The 18060-nt window shown below is 40.3% G+C and overlaps 1 protein-coding gene across 5 annotated transcripts in view; it reads left to right on the forward strand.

The window, feature by feature from the left end:
• Window positions 1-18060, forward strand: part of TULP4 (TUB like protein 4) — a 293022-nt gene that overhangs the window by 47919 nt on the left and 227043 nt on the right. Inside the window, exon 1 of one of the 5 annotated variants that reach the window (XM_030809911.1) lies at window positions 7939-7974. The exons of 3 other annotated variants lie outside the window; for them this stretch is intronic. The gene's annotated coding sequence lies outside the window, so the exon portion shown is untranslated. Of the gene's footprint in view, window positions 1-7938; window positions 7975-16494; window positions 16525-18060 lie in introns of those variants that run through there. One more of the 5 variants, XM_030809908.1, reaches the window with a different exon arrangement.

Raw genomic sequence — 18060 nt, forward strand, 5'->3', positions numbered from 1 at the left:
ATGGTTATTGTTGTAATAAAAGAAAATCATTTTTAGAAATTTTGAAACACTATGTCTAGCTGCATTCAATAATAATCGAATCAGAATAATAAATGTTTCAAAGCCCCTGGTGATAGTTCACTTATTTTCCACTCTGTGTAACAAAATTCTTGTGTAAAATGTAAGGTTTTGGCTTGTGCACTGAATCTTAGCACTTTACAGCAGGCAGAGCACAGCGTCCCCTTCATTCATCTTAGTTCCTTGTACTTGGGGTTTCCTGTGTGCTATTTCCTGCCTGAATTTGATTCAACTTTGGATCTGTGTGCTTGTCCTTATAGAATTATATATGCAAGTGATACTACTATGTTCTTAAACTGTCCTCTTTATTGGTGGAAGTACCAGTAAATAGAATCATTATATTCATTTACCTACCAGTCATCCTTCAGAACTAATTGCTAAAGTGCAAGTTGGTCTCCTTTCACTAGGAAATAAACTGCCTCCAGCCTTCTGCTTCAGCAGGTCTGCTCCTTGCACCTCAGGCTCCTCCTCCACCCCAGCCAGCTTCAGCCTCTCTCTTGTATTGGCTGCTTGTGTTTTTCTTCACCCTCTCTGGGAGTCCCCTGGGATGTCCTCCTCTCTTTTGACGGCTTATGTAGTTTCTGCGCTCACTTACCTCAGGGAATGATTTCTAAACCACATCCAAAGTGAAAAGTGGTAGATAATGGACCCTCCTGTAAATGAGGCTGACCATATATTCTGGAAAACTCTCCTGCTCTAAGCCCTTAGAAATACTGCAAAAGATACAGCAAACATCCTTTAAAAGTCTTTATCAAAAGAAAGTGAGAAAAATCCATAGGTGGGGAAAAAGAGAAAGAGGAGTGAGTGTTTCTGGGAGACAGAAGGTCTAAAACTGGATTGGGAAGTGAGCACTGAAGGCCAGGGCCTGGGACTTATTCAGGCCAGATGGAGACCAGGCTGGAAAACAAAACAAAAACATCCATCAGCAAATGAGGTTAAAAAGAAAAAGTCTCTTTTGAGACTGTTTGGCTTGGGATTTGAATTAATGCTACCTGCATGGTCTGGAAAACCCCAAGCTGAGAAACAAATCTAAATGCTTCTGAGTTGGAAGAGCCCAGGGGTGCTTGGCAGAAAGAAATAAATGCACATCCCTTCAGGAAGAATGCTACCCTCCACCAGCTGATGAAGAGCTGGAGATATGCTGACAATAGAAACATCGCTAGACATATAAGGAAATGAGCCGCCGTGAATGAGAGTCAGCTTAAGTCAGTGATGACATGCCATCTGCTTGATTCGTTCATTCCTCACTTTTTAGCTGACCACCCATTATATACTGAGTGCTGTTCTTAGTGCTGTGGTTATAATGGCAAAACATTCTGTGGAGAAATAGGTACTGAGCTGCTGACCAGAGGCTTTGGTACATTTGGCCTGCAGCCCTGCCCACTTCAGGGCTCTGAGTCAATGCTAGAAAACTGGTGTTTGGCTGGTCCCAGTTTGAAAACTGCTGATTATGTTAATTCCTGGATTTTACAAATGAAAAAACTGAGACCACAGTGGTTAAATAACTTGCCTGAGATGTAAGCCTCAGTTTCCTTGCCTGTGGAATGGGGATGATACCTACCTCACAGGGTTGCTGTGGCTATGAAAGGTTAACCAGCATGTTTTCTGCCTCAGATATGTCTTTTCTTCTTTTGTCTTCATCTTTAATGATCACAGATAGTACAAGTACCTAGTTCTCCTGCTTTTCAGGTTCAACACTTTCTGTTGCTGGTATGATTCTCAAGGTCTTTGATTGTTCAAGCCCTACACAGAGCTCCACACCCTCACTCTTAATTGTTCTCTGATTATTTCATATATTTGAGTTTCCCCTTCCTAACAGATTGTGAACAGTTTACGTTCAGGGTCCAGATTTTGTATTTTTATGTTAGCTTTATGTTATCTAGTCTTGGACTGATCTGTTAGTAGATTTTTTGTTGTTGTTAAGCAACAATAAATAATTCTTTATAACAAATAATTTGTTGTTTATAACAACAAACAATTATTTGTTTATTCTTGCTTGATTAATCGCAGTAGTTCCATTGTAATGAGGAAACAAGAATATTTCTGTCCAAAAAGTCATTATGCGAGAGTTTTGGCAATGTAAGGAAACGCTTTTGCTGGCCATTTATGATGTTGACATCTGTATTCTGCTCCTTCAGTCTCTGACTGATGATTCCTACCTGAATTCCTACTGTGGTTTGCCTTACAGTACAGGCCTGCTCATTCCTTCTGTGCCAGGCCTGTTTGTGAGTGCTGTTCACCACCCTGAGATTCTCTCTGTATGTTGGAAATCATCTAATGAATAGCTCACAGCCGCTTCCATGTAGTTTTCTAAGCACATATATTAGGATTGGAAGTGCATCCATTTGTATAGGCACGGGTCCATGGTTAGCTTTGTTCCCCTGTCGCCCTGCCCTGCCCTGCCCTGATCTCTGGCGTAGATGGGCAGTGTGGGTGTGCTCTCTGTGTCTTCCCTGTCCATCTGTTGGCCGAGGGTCAGGCACTTCTGCTTACCATCAGAACCAAGAAGTAATCACTTGGCATTCATGCCTCCCATAGAACCCAACTGTGGCTGGGCTATAGCCAGGGCTCTGTTCAGTTGCTGGCTGCGTTTCAGCTCTCCATTTGAGTTCTTTCTATATGAAAAACATGAAAATGCCAGGGGATTATTTTTGCAAGTAAAAAAGATGGCAGCAGATGTGAAAACAGATTTACTCATCATGATGTAAATTGGTGTTTTGTTTTCATTTTAGTTTAACAATATATAGGTATTCATGAAAATATTTGGCTGTAAAAAATTAGGAAAATTACAAACTGCCATTATCTGTTGCAATTCATTCCATTCAGTTTTTTTGGAAAGAACTTGAAATTGTAAGTTAAAAAATTTACTGAAATTTGTGCTAGTTAAGCTTTAAGAATTCTAAGTAATAATCCAAAAGACATTCTAAAATTCAGATTTATCAAAATCAATTGTACCTTTCTTTGTACAGATATAATAATTTTCTGGAATATGGAATGTGGTGGTAGAAGTAATGCAGAATTGTTTTGCCACAGCCATTGTTTTCTCTCGCAATTATTTCTGTTTCTTCTGTTTTATAAAGGAAATGGATTGTGTTTAGTAATTTCCTCTGTACCTGTAACCAAGAGAGTAAACTTTTTATTACATCTAAACTTGTTTATTCTTGTATACATGCTAGACCATAGACTAGTTGAAATTTTCTGTGTTATCAGGGGTCTGTGAAAAGATCTTGTCTTACTGGTCTTGTATTCCTAGTAAATTTCAGTATGATATCATCACCTAAACACTGTAACTGTAGGACATTGGCAGGAGCTTGGGGATATTTTTAGCTACTTGGAACTCTTATTGTAATGGTATTTATTAGTAATTCAAGACAAAGACAAATTTTATTGTGTAATTATGCTCGATGGGTTTATTGCCATCCAAGACTGCAGTGTTTTAGATGACTAGAATTTAGCTTTTTAAGAACCCCAAATTTTTATTTCAGCTCTTTCAGTGGAAAATTTTCTAAAATATGCAATTTCCTTCTTAGTGAGAAGATAGTGAACATAATAGGACTTGTAATTTCCCACTCAGGGTCATCTCTTTATTCTTTTGTGAGGATGCACAGTAATGCTTTTGGAAGGGGTCAGCATGTTGGGCTTCTTCCTACATTTAATGGTCATTTATCAGCAGATATGTACTGAGTTCTTTTCTAGGTCTGGAGATTCAGTGATGAAGACATTATTTCTTGCCCTCAGAAGGTTCATATTGTAGTAGGGAAGATAAACCAGGTAGTAAATCTTAGGACACAGTGGGATGTTTACAGTGAAGAGGAGAGGCCAACCTGGAGTATATGAGTTTGAGATCCATACAGATCTGGGTTCAAATTACAGGGTGAATGGAGTTGCTAAGCTCCATCTAGCATTTGCGTGTCCAGACATATGCATGTGTAGTGTTTATTTCTGTCATGGCAGTAAAAAGACTTCTCCTGTAGTTTATTGGCCTATAATATAATTTATGACATCATTGGAAAAGTATTTTTATTCCTACATAGGGTCATTTGTTTCTAGAGTAAAACAGTTTTAACACCTATACAAATAAAAGCACTTTTATTCAATTGAACATGCATTTATTGAATACGTAATATATATGTACATTTTGCTTGCTAGATGTCTTGATGAATAGACATTTAAAAGTCCTTACCGTTAAGTAACTCCCAAGTTAGCACGGATGATAGGGGCTCAAATACTTATAATATGGTGTAGAATTGAATGAGCAACTTAAGATAGAAACATTTGCTGTAGAAGACCATACTTACTAGGGAGGAACTGGCAAGGATTTATGGAATAGGTGATGTCGAAGCTGCATCATGAAAGATGGCTAAAATTGGGGGAATTTGGGATGAGCATTGTACTTGGATGGATTAGCTTGGAGCTTAGTACAGGCAGTAAATATATTAATGCTTTGAAAGGAGAGTAATTTTTATAGAGGACCCTGGTGAAGACAAGACTGGCACAATAGGTAGGTGTATGGCCCTTCTGTGAAGGCCCTTGAATGCCAGGCTGAGGAGGGTGTTCTTAGCTAGTGAATGTGACCAAGTGACTGTTTTTAAAGTGGCAAATGATACTAGTGCAGCTGTCCTTTAGCCCACTGGCAAAATGGGTGAGTATTAACTGAGGGGAGGTCATGTGGTCTACGGTGAAGAGCACGGAAATTATCAGTTGGTTTGAATTCTGGCTTCAGTACTTAATATGCTGGGGGGACTTCAACTTCAGGCAAGTTGCTCAAAACCTTTCTGAGCCTCTATTTCCTCATAGAGAAAATGGGAATAATGATTCCTTTTATATGGCTGTCTTAAATTACATAACATTTATGAAATCACCTTTAATAATTTGCATGTGCAGTTTGTTTGGGATTTCAGCCTAGGTGGCTTGTTTTCTTTCTTTCCAGTCTTCCTATACCTTGTATTGATTTTTGTTGTCTTCTGTGGTAGCTCGGACCTCCAGTACTGTGTGGTAGTGGGGTTCTCATCTTTCTACTTTGTCTGGGATTTCTAGTACAGCATGATACAGACATCTTTATCTTATTTAATTCTTAAATATGATGTTTGCTATAGATTGCAGGTAAATATCCTTTATCAGAATAAGGAAATTCTCTTCCTAATTTGGAATCTAAAAAAAAAAATGAGTGTTGAATTTTATTTTTATTTTTTTTTTTAAGAAGGACTCTCGCTCTGTTGCCCAGGCTGGAGTGCAGTGGCACGATCTTGGCTCACTGCAAGCTCCGCCTCCTGGGTTCAGGCCATTCTCCTGCCTCAGCCTCCCGAGTAGCTGGGACTACAGGCGCCCGCCACCACGCCCAGCTAATTTTTTGTATTTTTAGTAGAGATGGGGTTTCACTGTGTTAGCCAGGATGGTCTCGATCTCCTGACCTCGTGATCCGCCCACCTCGACCTCCCAAAGTGCTGGGATTACAGGCGTGAGCCACCGTGCCCGGCCATGAGTGTTGAATTTTAGGATACTTTTTTGCTTGTATTGCAATGATCTTTTTCCCTGCTCTTTACTCTTTTAGTATGATGAATTATATCTAATAGATTATATTACTAATTAGTAGACAAACAGATTTTCTAATAACCTTTTAGAACTAGTTGTGGCTATTATCACTTTTTAAATATTGAGTTTGTGTAATACTGCTGTAGGCTATTCCTGAATGTTTGGTAGAACTTGTTTGTAAAATATATGGCCTGATTTCTTTGTGGGATGATTTTAAACTACACATTCATTTTCTTTAGTGGTTATAGAACAATTTAGACTGTCTTTCTTCTTGAGGTAGTTTTGTTAAATTGTGTTTCTTAGGAATTTATTCATTTCATATGTTATCTAATTTTATAGCATTAAGTTGTTCATGGTATTATTTTACCTTAAGTTTCATGGTGTCTGTAGTTAGTTGTAGCCTTCTTTTCATTGTCAGTATTTATTTGTGCTGCTGTGTCTTTATCTATCTTGCCAGAGCTTTGTGTCTTTGATTACATTTTGCAAAGAATCAGTGTTTGGCTTTGTTTAGCCTGTCTAATTTTTTTTTCTTTTTATTTATTTAATTTCTGTTTTTATTATCTTCTTCCTTTACTCTCTTTTGGTTTATGCTGTACTTTTCTAACTTCTTTAAGTTGAATTTTTAGCTCCTTAATTTATAACATAAGTTTTCTTTTCTAACTTAAGTTTTATAACATTTTATAACAGTTTCTTCTTTTATAACATAAGTTTTTTGTTGTTGTTGTTGTTTTGTTTTTTTGTTTTTTGAGACAGGGTCTCATTTTGTGGTCCAGGCTGGAGTACGGTGGTGCAATCATGGCTTACTGCAGCCTTGACCTCCTGGGCTCAAGTGATCCTCCTACTTCAGCCTTCTGAGAAGCCGGGACCACAGGCATGTGCCACCATGCCTGGCTGATTTTTTAATTTTTTGTAGAGACGGGGTCTCACTGTGTTGCTCAGGATGGTCTTGAACTCCTAGGTTCAAGCAGTCCTCCCACCTTGGCCTCCTAAAATGTTGGGATTGCACATGTAATCCACCATGCCCAGACTAACATAAGCATTTAAGGCAATGAATTTTCTTTCAAAATACCGCCTTTGCTATAGCCAAGAAGTGTTTTGTTTTGTTTTGTTTTGAGACAGGGTCTCACCCTGTCACTGGAGTGTGGTGGCGTGATTAATGGCTCACTGCAGCCCCCACCTCCTAGACTTAAGCCATCCTCTCACCTCAGTCTGTTGTGTAGCTGGGACCACAGGTGCGTGCCACCATGCTGGCTAATTTTAAAATTTTTTGTAGAAACGGGGTCCCACTGTATGGCCCTGGCTGATCTCGATCTCCTGGGCTCAAGCATCCACATCAGCATTTGTTATTTTCTGACTCTTTTAGTAATAGCCATTTTAACTGGGGTGAGAAGACATCTGCTTGTGGTTTTGATTTGCATTTCCCTGATGATTAGTGATGTGGAGCACTTTTTCATGTACCTGCTCTCCGTTTGTTGTCTCCTTTTGAGAAATGTCTTTTCAGATCCTTTGCCCATTTTTAAATCAGAATGTCTTTTGCTGTTGAGTTCCTTATATATTCTAGTCATTAATCCTTTGTTGGATGAATAATTTTGCAAATGTTTTCTCCCATTCTGTGGATTATGTCTACTTCGTTGATTGTTTCCTTTGCTGTGCAGAAGCTTTGTACATTTTCGTTTATTTTTCCTTTTGTTTTTCTCTTTCTAGGGGATTGATTTTGGTCTCCCCTGCTCCCACCTCCATTCTGTTTTTACCCCTCCAGTGATTTAGAAATTTTATACTTTATTTCTAGTCTTTTAGTGATTGCCCTTTAAATTTTAGCATGCTTACCTAAGATAATTAAGTATAAGGTTGAGTATTTTAACCATCCTTCTAAAACAATATAAAGGCCTTAAGAGTACTTTTGACTCTGGTCATCCTTGTTTTGATCAAATTGTCTTTTTTTTATTTTTTAGTTTTCTACCCTCCCCCCACACTCGTCATAGACACAGTCTAGTGGTTAAGCACATAAACTAGAAACTGAAACCAGCAGCCTGGTGTGACACCTAGCTCTGCTGCCTACTGGATAGTATTGGGCAAGCATTTAACCTGCCTGTGCCCCAATTTCCTCACCTATAAAATGTGGACAACAAAAGGATCTTTCTCATAAGGCTAAGGCTTTTAAATGAAATACGGTACCTATAAAGCATTAAGAGCTATACCTAGAAGTTGATACATATTGTATATTAATATGAGTCTGCTGTTTCTGCTTTATTGTTCTGTTTTGAACAGACATTGTTTAATTTTACCTACATATTTAACAATTTCTTTTTTTGTTGTTTCTTAGGCCTTCCTTCTGAGACATTTTCTTTCTACCTGAAGAATATTCTTTAGATGTTATATTGCGAGGTCAGTTGGCCTTAAATTTCAGCTGTTGTTCTTTTGAAATGGTCTTCTTATTTCACTCTAATTCTTAAAAGACAATCTTTCTGGGAATATAATTATGTTTTCTTTGAGTGCTTTGAAGATACTATTTCATTGATTTTGGCAGCCAGTGCCGCTGTTGAGATGTCTCTATCATCTAATTGTCATTCTTTTGTAAGCACCTGTCTTTTCCTTTTGGCTACTTCTGAACTCTTCTCTTGGTGTTTTTATTGTGCACTTTTACTAAAGTGTGCCCAGGTGTGGATTTCTTCTTTATTTCTCCTGCTTGGCATATATTGTGCTGCTTCTTGTGTCTGTGCATTTTTTTTTTTTTATCAGTTTTGGCAAATTCTCAGTTGTTATGTCTTCAGATATTTCTTTTCCATTTTCTCTGTTCTGTCCCTTTAGAATTTTAATTAGATTTGTCCTTTTTAATCTGTCTTTCATTTCCCTTGATCTCTTATGTTTCTATCTCCTTGTGTCTCTGTGCTATAAAAAAATTGGGTAATTTCTTGAGCTATTAGATCGAGTTCATTAATTCCTTTTTTAGCTGATGTCTTAATTGTAGACTGCATTTTATTGAAGGAATAGGTTTTTCATTTCTAAAAGATTTGGTTCTTTCTGGCATTTTAGATAGTGTCTTGCTTTCTAATTCCTTTAAACATTTCAAACCTAATTATTTAAAGTTCTTGTTTATTTCAGTTTCTGAAGATTTGGGGATCTAAATTTGTTGTTTGTACTGAGAACTCATGGTGACTTATTTTGTGTGTTTAGTAATTTTTAATTGTAAACAGATTTTTGGTTGAACCTTATATGGGGGAATCCTTATTTCCTAAATTGGGACAGTTTGCATGCAGCTAAGATTTGTATTTGCTCTGACATACAAGGATGTTAGAATTGTGGGACACTTTAGCCTGTGAATCCTGCTGAATGTGTGTGACTCAGGTTCAGCCTCTGTACCTAGAGGTTGGACCAAAGTCTGGATATCTGATAGAATGACCAACTGTCTGGTTAGTCCAGGACTGAGGGGTTTCCTGGGATGTGGGACTTTCAGTGCTAACACTGGGACAGTTCTGGGTAAACTGTGACTATTGGTCACCCTAATTCCGATTCCAGTGCTTGTTTTGTATCCGCTTGTGTCCCCTATCAGATGACCCTGGCTTTCCCTTATGTTTATGTGTATGTGCCTTCCTTAGAGATTTCCTATACTTTCCTGCAAGTCCAGCAATTAAAAATTACATTTGTTGTAATTTACTCAAGATCTAGTAGTGTGCAGAGGCCCTTTCAGAGCATCGTGCAAGTGTAACATGTAATTTTACTTTTTACTTCCTGAGAACATCTTTTCATGTTGTTTTGTAGTCTTCTACCATATAATTATTAGTGGTTTTATAGTATTCTGTTTTATGTCTTTATCAATGTTTATTCAACCAGTATCCTGTTTGGACATACTGATTATCTCATATTTTTCCCTTATACAAGCGCTATAAGAAATCCTTATAGCCAAGTCTTTGCACAGTGTAAGATTATTTCCTTACGATAAACTTCCAGAAGTGGAATTGATGAATCAAAAGGTTTTGCAGCATTTTAAGTCTTTTTGAATTATATCACCAAATTACTCTCTCATTTCTGTGTACCCTGTGTGACATGTGACACAGGCTATTACTTCTTTCAGACTTTGTTGCTTTGATAAATAAAATGCCCCCCTTTTTAATGAAGGCACCTGACTTTTGATACTGGTGAGCCCCAGTATGGTACCACAGTATTTTAATATCTGAGTATCAGGTGTAGATTCACTCTAAGAGGTAGCTAACTCCCACTTTCTTTTAAACTACTAATCAAGCGGTTTGTCTGCAAGCTGCATTCCATCCTCTCTCTGTACAGATAATTAGATGTTCATATTCTCAGAATTGGCTGTTGAAATCAGCCATATAAAGTAAACAGGGAGTAGCTTTCCTTGAAAATACACCTGTTTGTGATTCTCTGAACTTGGCAGTGGACCCCTGGCCCTTGTGGCTTTTGCTTACAGGGCTGAAATGCCCACAGCCTTGGGCTTCCAAGTGGCTGGTGTTGACCTGGGGTTCATACAGAGAAACTCATTCAGTTCATGTTTATTGTTTCCCACTTCCTTAAACTGAGGCAATGTGCCATGCTCAGCACCTTATTGAACACTTAATTCAGTGCAGGGGTACTGGTGGGAATTGCAGGTGGCATAAAAATTGGAGTAAAACATAGCCTCTGTTTATGAGTATATGATTTAGGTAGGGATAATTAATTAAATGAAAAAATACCTCTACCACAGGCAGAAAGACCCTTGCTATATGAGTCTGCTTATGTGCTCAGCGCTTATGTGTGTCACACCTGAAGGAGATGGTTGTGTTCTGAATAAGACAGAATTCTATAGATTTCACCTCTGTAAGTTAACAATGGAAGTCAATGGGAAAATGATTTGAGACTACCACAGTTGTAGAAACACATCTTTTGAATAATCCTAGTCATACATTATTTATCTCACTAGCACGTTTTGAGAATTAGAGGTAGAAAATGATAACACAATAAATATATAAAATCATTGTTAAATCCTATTACCTTTGCAGGGATGTTAGTTTCTTCTGGATGTATGTGTTTCCCTGCGTTTGTCAATAGCCACATAACAAGTGGCTACTGAGAGTGTTCCAGCCTTCAAAGGTAGGCTCTGAGTGCAAATTTGAACCGGCCTTGAGGCAGGCATTAAAACTAATTAGGAAACAAAACTGCCTCATGCTCAGTGAGTATTTGTAGGTTCTGGAAAATTCTGAAAGGAAAGGAGTGATTCTAATTAGAAGCAGGTCATTGGGCCAGGCGCAGTGGTTCACTCCTGTAATCCCAGCACTTTGGAAGACTGAGGCGGGTGGATCACCTGAGGTCAAGAGTTTGAGACCAGCCTGGACAACATGGTGAAACCCTGTCTCTACTAAAAATACAAACATTAGCTGGGCGTGGTGGTGGGCACCTGTAGTCCAGCTATTTGGGAGGCTGAGGCAGGAGAATCACGTGAACCTGGGAGGCAGAGATTGCAGTGAGCCGAGATCGTGCCACTGCACTCCAGCCTGGGCGACAGAGCAAGACTCCATCTTAAAAAAAAAAAAAAAGCAGGTTGTCATAGTTACTTTATTTAAAAAGAAATGCAGAGTTCAGCACCTGCTGCCATCTGTGGACAGAAGGGCAACGAAGGGAGGCCTGGGTGTGGAGAGGAGGAAAAGGGACAGAAAGCACAGGATCCCTGTTCTAGGTAGTAGAGCTGTGAGGACGTCCTGTGTCCACACTCTACATGGGTCCCTAAGGTAGCAGAGTCAGCCTCCCAGGAGGAGAAACTGGGATGTGTTTGATTCAAATCATAAAACAGGAAATTCTCCTCCTCCTCCTCCTCCTCTACTTCCTTCGCTTTCTCCTCCTTCTCCCTTCTTCCTCTTCCTTCTTCCTCTTTTTTCTTCTTTCTTCTTTTTTTGAGACAGGGTCTGGCTCTTGTTGCCCAGGCCTGGAGCACAGTGGCGTGATCTCAGCTTACTGCAACCTCCACTTCCCAAGCTCAAGCCATCCTCCTACCCCAGCCTCCTGAGTAGCCGGGACTACAGTCATATGCCACCATGCCTGGCTAATTTTTGTGAGACTGGGTTTCGCTATGTTGCCCAGGTCCTGGGCTCAAGTGATCTGTCTGCCTTGGCCTCCCAAAGTGCTGGGATTACAGGCATGAGCCACCTTGCCTGGCTTCCTCTCTTTCTTTTCCTGAACCCCCAAGCAAACCTGTAGTCAAAAGCTGAAACGTTAGCGTGTTTGCATATTTTATTGAAAATTTTCTACTATATATTTTTTTCTTGTTTTGTGTTCATCTGACACGTGTATATTTTTTTCCAAATCTACTTTTCTGTTTAACCACTGTCTTACATTGTTATCCTTTAGAAAGAAATAGGACTTTGTTCTGAAATTTTATATCCATTCATTACTGTTAATGTGCATTTTCTTTGTAGACACCTTAGCTTGAGAAGTAAAATAGCATCTTTATGCTTTATTGGAATTTTCTAGATTGGGAGAGTACCCGTTACAGTTGGATACAATAATTAAAAAAAAACTTCCTTACTAATTTTTCTAAAAGTCCCCCAGGACTGATGCCTAATGTAGTTCACAGCTTGTTAAACCTGTTTATATCAGGTTTCTCAAGTTAAAAAATTCTCAAATTAAAAAAACTTGCTTGCTGTGAGATATACATAAAGAAGCATATGTTGTAAAGAATAAAGTGTATATATGTAGTAAAGAATAAAGTGAATACCCCATAACTACCACCCAGGTAAAGAAATATGGCCAGCATTGGCCGGGCATGGTGGCTCACGCCTGTAATCCCAGCACTTTGGGAGGCTGAGGTGGGCAGATCACGAGGTCAGGAGATCGAGACCATGCCGGCTAACACAGTGAAACTCCATCTCTACTAAAAAATACAAAAAAGTTAGCCGGGCTTGGTGGTGGATGCTTGGAGTCCCAACTACTTGGGAGGCTGATGCAGGAAAATGGCATGAACCCGGGAGGCAGAGCTTGCAGTGAACCAAGATTGCACCACTGCACTCCAGCCTGGGCAACAGAATGAGACTCCGTCTCAAAAAAAAAAAAAAAGAAATATGGCCAGCACACAAGCAACACACCTTTGTGTGCCTCTCCTGGCTCACTATAACCACCCCCCAAATAAGCAACACGCTGCTTTTTGTAATATTTTTTCTTTTTAATTTTTAGTCGTACCACCAATATATTCTGTATTAACTGATAAAATTAGTTTGGCTTGTTTCTGAACTTCATATAATTGATTCATATTATAGGTATTCTTTCATAAGATCCTTCCTTCCCCTTCCTTTTCCTTCCTTTTTTCTCTTTTTCCTTTCCTTTTCTTATTTTCTCCTTTCTTTCCTTTCCCTTTCCCTTCCCATTCCTTTTTCTCTTCCCTTTTCCTCATGGCTTACTGCAGCCTCGATTTTCTGGGCTCAAGCAATCCTCCCGTATTGGGGGAACCCACCCCCAATATATTTCAACTTAGATTCTTTCTATTTTCCATAAGTGTCAGCCGGCTGAGAAATAAAGAGAGGCAGTATAAGGAGAGGAATTTTACAGCTGGGCTGCCAGAGGTGACATCACATATTGGTAGGACCGTGATGCCCGCCTGAGCCTCAAACCAGCAAGTTTTTATTAAGGGTTTCAAAAGGGAAGGGGGTGTAAGAACAGGGAGTAGGTACAAAGATCACATGCTTCTGAGGGAACAGGACAAAGGGCAAAAGCAGAACTACTGATAAGTATTGGGGGATCCCACCCCCAATATTTCAACGTAGGTTCTTTTATTTTCCCTAAGTGTCGGCCAGTCTGAGAAATAAAGAGAAAGAGTACAAAGAGAGGAATTTTACAGCTGGGCTGCCAGGGGTGACATCACATATTGGTAGGTCCGTGATGCCCCCAAGCCACAAAACCAGCAAGTTTTTATTAGGGATTTCAAAAGGGGAGGGAGTGTATGAATTGGGAAAAGATCACATGCTTTAAGGGGCAAAAAAGCAGAGCAAAGATGACATGCTTCTGAGGAAACAGGACAAGGCAAAATCAGAAACTCCTGATAAGGGTCTATGTTCAGCAGTGCACATATTATCTTGATAAACATCTTAAACAACAGAAAACAGGGTTTGAGAGCAGAGAACTGGTCTGACCACAAATTTACCAGGGTGGAGTTTTCCCCCACTGTAGTAAGCCTGAGGGTACTGCAGGAGACCAGGGCGTATCTCAGTCCTTATCTCAACCGCATAAGACAGACATTCCCAGAGCGGCCGTTTATAGACCTCCCCCTAGGAATGCAATTCTTTTCCTAGGGTCTTAATATTTAATATTCCTTGCTAGGAAAAGAATTTAGCGATACCTCTCCTACTTGCATGTCCGTTTATAGGCTCTCTGCAAGAAGAAAAATATGGCTTTATTCTGCCTGACCCCACAGGCAGTCAGACCTTATGGCTGTCCCCCTTGTTCCCTAAAAATCACTGTTATTCTGTTCTTTTTGAAGGTGCACTGATTTCATATTGTTCAAACACACATGTTTTACAATCAGTTTGTACAGTTAACACAATCATCACAGGGTCCCGAGGTGATGTACATCCTCAGCTTATGAAGATAACAGGATTAAAAGATTAAAGTAAGACAGGCGTAAGAAGTTATAAGAGTATTATTAGGGAAGTGATAAATGTCCATGAAATCTTCACAATTTATGTTCAGAGATTGCAGTAAAGACAGGCTTAAGAAATTATAAAAGTATTAATTTTGGGAACTGATATATGTCCATGAAATCTTCATAATTTATGTTCCTCTGCTGTGGCTCCAGCTGGTCCCTCCGTTCGGGGTGCCTGACCTCCCGCAACAGATAAGGGTCCAATAAGTTCACAAGGCAAAGGGCAAAAGCAGAACTACTGATAAGGTTCTATGTTCAGCGGTGCACGTATTGTCTTGATAAACATCTTAACAGAAAATGGTTTGAGAGCAGAGAACTGGTCTGACCACAAATTTACCAGGGCGGGGTTTTTCCCCCACTCTAGTAAGCCTGAGGGTACTGCAGGAGACCAGGGCGTATCTCAGTCCTTATCTCAACCACATAAGACAGACATTCCCAGAGCGGCCGTTTATAGACCTCCCCCTAGGAATGCAATTCTTTTCCTAGGGTCTTAATATTTAATATTCCTTGCTAGGAAAAGAATTTAGCGATACTTCTCCTACTTGCACGTCCGTTTATAGGCTCTCTGCAAGAAGAAAAATATGGCTGTATTCTGCCTGACCCCGCAGGCAGTCAGACCTTATGGCTGTCTTCCCTTGTTCCCTAAAAATTGCTGTTATTCTGTTCTTTTTGAAGGTGCACTGATTTCATATTGTTCAAACACACGTTTTACGATCAGTTTGTACAGTGAACACAATTATCACAGTGGTCCTGAGGTGATGTACATCCTCAGCTTACGAAGATAACAGGATTAGGAGATTAAAGACAGGCATAAGAAATTATAAAAGTGTTATTTGGGAACTGATAAATGTCCATATTAAAATGAAATCTTCACAATTTACGTTCCTCTGCCACAGCTCCAGCCAGTCCCTCCGTTCGGGGTCCCTGACTTCCCGCAACATCTCTCCCTTTCTTTTTATATAAATGTGCCATGGTGATGAAGGCTTGTTCATTCTCTCAGTTTTGACACAGGATTCTCTGACTGGTCTGGCGCACACGGTATCCAGATTCCTTCTTGATCTTGAACCAACATTACACTTTTCCTGGAGTCAAAACGGGAGTTAACACAAGTGTATAAATGACAATGCATTGGACAGTTTGATTGTTCGTCCAAATTTTGATATTTCCCACTAACAGCATGTAAGGAGGCTTAACACAACTCTGTATAGGAATAGTCAGGTTGGAGGTAAACAAAGCAGAATGTTTGAATCTACGTTGCTACTGAGGGAGAGGAGCAGCAGTGGCAACGCCCAGTGTTCTCCCCCGTAAAGAAGCAATCCAAGGTGCCCGGGGATGCCGAAGAGGTAGAGGAGCATACCTAGGTCAAGAAGAATTATCATAATGCCAATTGGAGTCCCATAAAGGAGGATCAGCATCAAAAAGAGGGAAAAGGTTCAAAGGGGATTTATCATGGGGTTCAGAATCACGGATGCGAGGGGCAGCAGTGGGGACAACAGACAGAAAAATTTCCCCTTCCCATACTCGCAGTCTGGATATGACAATAGCCAATTTCCAAAGTTCTGGGTGTTCTGGGCTCAGAATGGGGAGTATCATACGAGGCCTCGGTCAGGGTGGGGGATAATGCCCTTCCCATTTTAAGGCAAAGAACAAGCTGAACCTCCTATGCAAAGTAGGATGATCATCTTCGTCCTCCCAATAGGAAATAAAATAAGAAGCCTCCGGCCAGGCGCGGTGGCTGACGCTTGTAATCCCAGCACTTTGGGAGGCCGAGGCGGGCGGATCACGAGGTCAGGAGATTGAGACCACGGTGAAACCCCGTCTCTACTAAAAAATACAAAAAATTAGTCGGGCATGGTGGCAGGCGCCTGTAGTCCCAGCTACTCGGAGAGGCTGAGGCAGGAGAATGGCATGAACCCGGGAGGCGGAGCTTGCAGTGAGCCGAGATTGCGCCACTGCACTCCAGCCTGGGCGACAGAGCAAGACTCCGTCTCAAAAAAAAAAAAAAAAAAAAAATAAGCCTCCAGGCATTCCCTTCTGCCAGAGGAGCAATTGATTTTTAAATAGCCCTTTGGTGCCCAGTCTATTACTAAACCATATGAGTCATTTTTTAATACTACTGCATGTGAGTTAACACAGTCTTCCCAAATTAAAGTTTTAGATGGGCCCTCAAAAATTTTAGGACATGGTTTTCCTACAGGTTTATATTGAAGGTATGGGGTATCTCCTATTACTCCCCCTTTCATTTGTCTTAAAGGAGAAAGGGAGAGGCCAGAGACCAAATGTCCCCATTCCCTTGTGGCTGATCTCTCCAGAAGGTAAGCAGCCCAGACTTGAGGTTCTAGATGGATACAACCAGGTGCATGTCCGAAGCACAGAGGAGGGTATTTATAACCCATAGTAACATTAAATGCAGTGCTTTCTTCTACTGGTTGAGTGGGGCAATGTTCATCTGTAGCTCCAGGCATCCACATACGGTATCGTTAGCATAGATTTCCGCAGGAGCATCCATCCAGGTGAGAGGCTGAATAAGTGGGGGAAAAGGCACATAAGCCTAATAAGAATAATTTTGTGTAGCAGGTAAATCAGTTTGAGGGGAAACTGGTGAGACAGAAAGTATAAGGGGGAGAATTATTAAATAAAACCTGCTATAAGCGAGATCCAGTGCTAAAGGAGGAAGAGAAGAACAAGGGGTTGTTATTTTCAGGCTAATAGAAATGGTGAGATTTTTAGGTTCGTAAGGAGAAAAAGAAAGGGAATTAGGAGAAGTGGGATTAGTTAGAGGGATCTCTGTTGCCATTAGGGAGGATTGAACCACACCCATTTTAATTTGGCGTGCCAGTTTCTGAGGAGTCGGCACAGATCTCACCAGGTATGAGGGCAGTCTCTGATGCGCACGTCCCTTCCCTGTGGTTTTTATTGTCAGTATTCACACGAAGTATAAGTCTCCTAGTGGGCACCCAGACGAGATTGATGATCTCCTGGTGAAACACAAGCATACCCTCTTCCCCATGTTATAATTGTTCCAGGTTCCCAGGTATTTGTCTGGGAGTTTTTCCATAACACTGGCTTGCCTTCATTTAGGGAGAATTTTTTGCCTGTTCAGCTGCAGAGTATGTCTTTAGGAACATTTAGAAAGTTTAAGGTAAACAATGCTAAATGTAACTGGGAGTGGGGAGTGGTTAAATTATGCTTTTGTTTGCTCAGACTGTTTGGACAATTGAGTTTTTAAAGTGCAGTTGGCACATTCCGCCACAGCTTGTCCCTGATGATTGTAAGGGATTCTGGTAATATGGGAAATTCCCCATTGTTGCATAAATAAATCAAAAGCCTTACTAACATATCCAGAGGCGTTGTCTGTCTTTATTTGATATGGAAGCCCCATAACTGCAAAGCAAGAATACAGATATCTTTTAATATTGGCCGTGCCTTCCCCTGTTTGGCAAGTAGCCCAAATAAAACCTGAAAAGGTGTCTACAGAAACATGTACATGTGAAAGTCTGCCAAAGGAGCTAACATGAGTCACGTCCATTTGCCATAAATCATTAGGAGTTAGGCCTCTGGGATTAATGCCAGGTTCCTGATTTGGAAGTACAAAAACTTGGCACTGAGGGCAGTGGTGGACAATAAGCTTTGCCTCCTTCCAGGTGAGAGCAAATTTATCTTTTAATCCAGCAGCATTGATATGAGTGAGATTATGGAACTCCTGAGCTTCTTGGATTGCAAGAGACCGGTCAACCTTATCGTTACCAGCAGACATGGGTCCCAGTAGAGTGGTATGAGATCTAATATGTGTAATATAGAAAGGGTGTCTGCATTGGCGAATGCCTGTTGTAACCTTGAAAATAAAGAAG

Source organism: Nomascus leucogenys, chromosome 3 (assembly GCF_006542625.1).
Source record: "Nomascus leucogenys isolate Asia chromosome 3, Asia_NLE_v1, whole genome shotgun sequence".
Lineage (NCBI taxonomy): Eukaryota > Metazoa > Chordata > Mammalia > Primates > Hylobatidae > Nomascus > Nomascus leucogenys.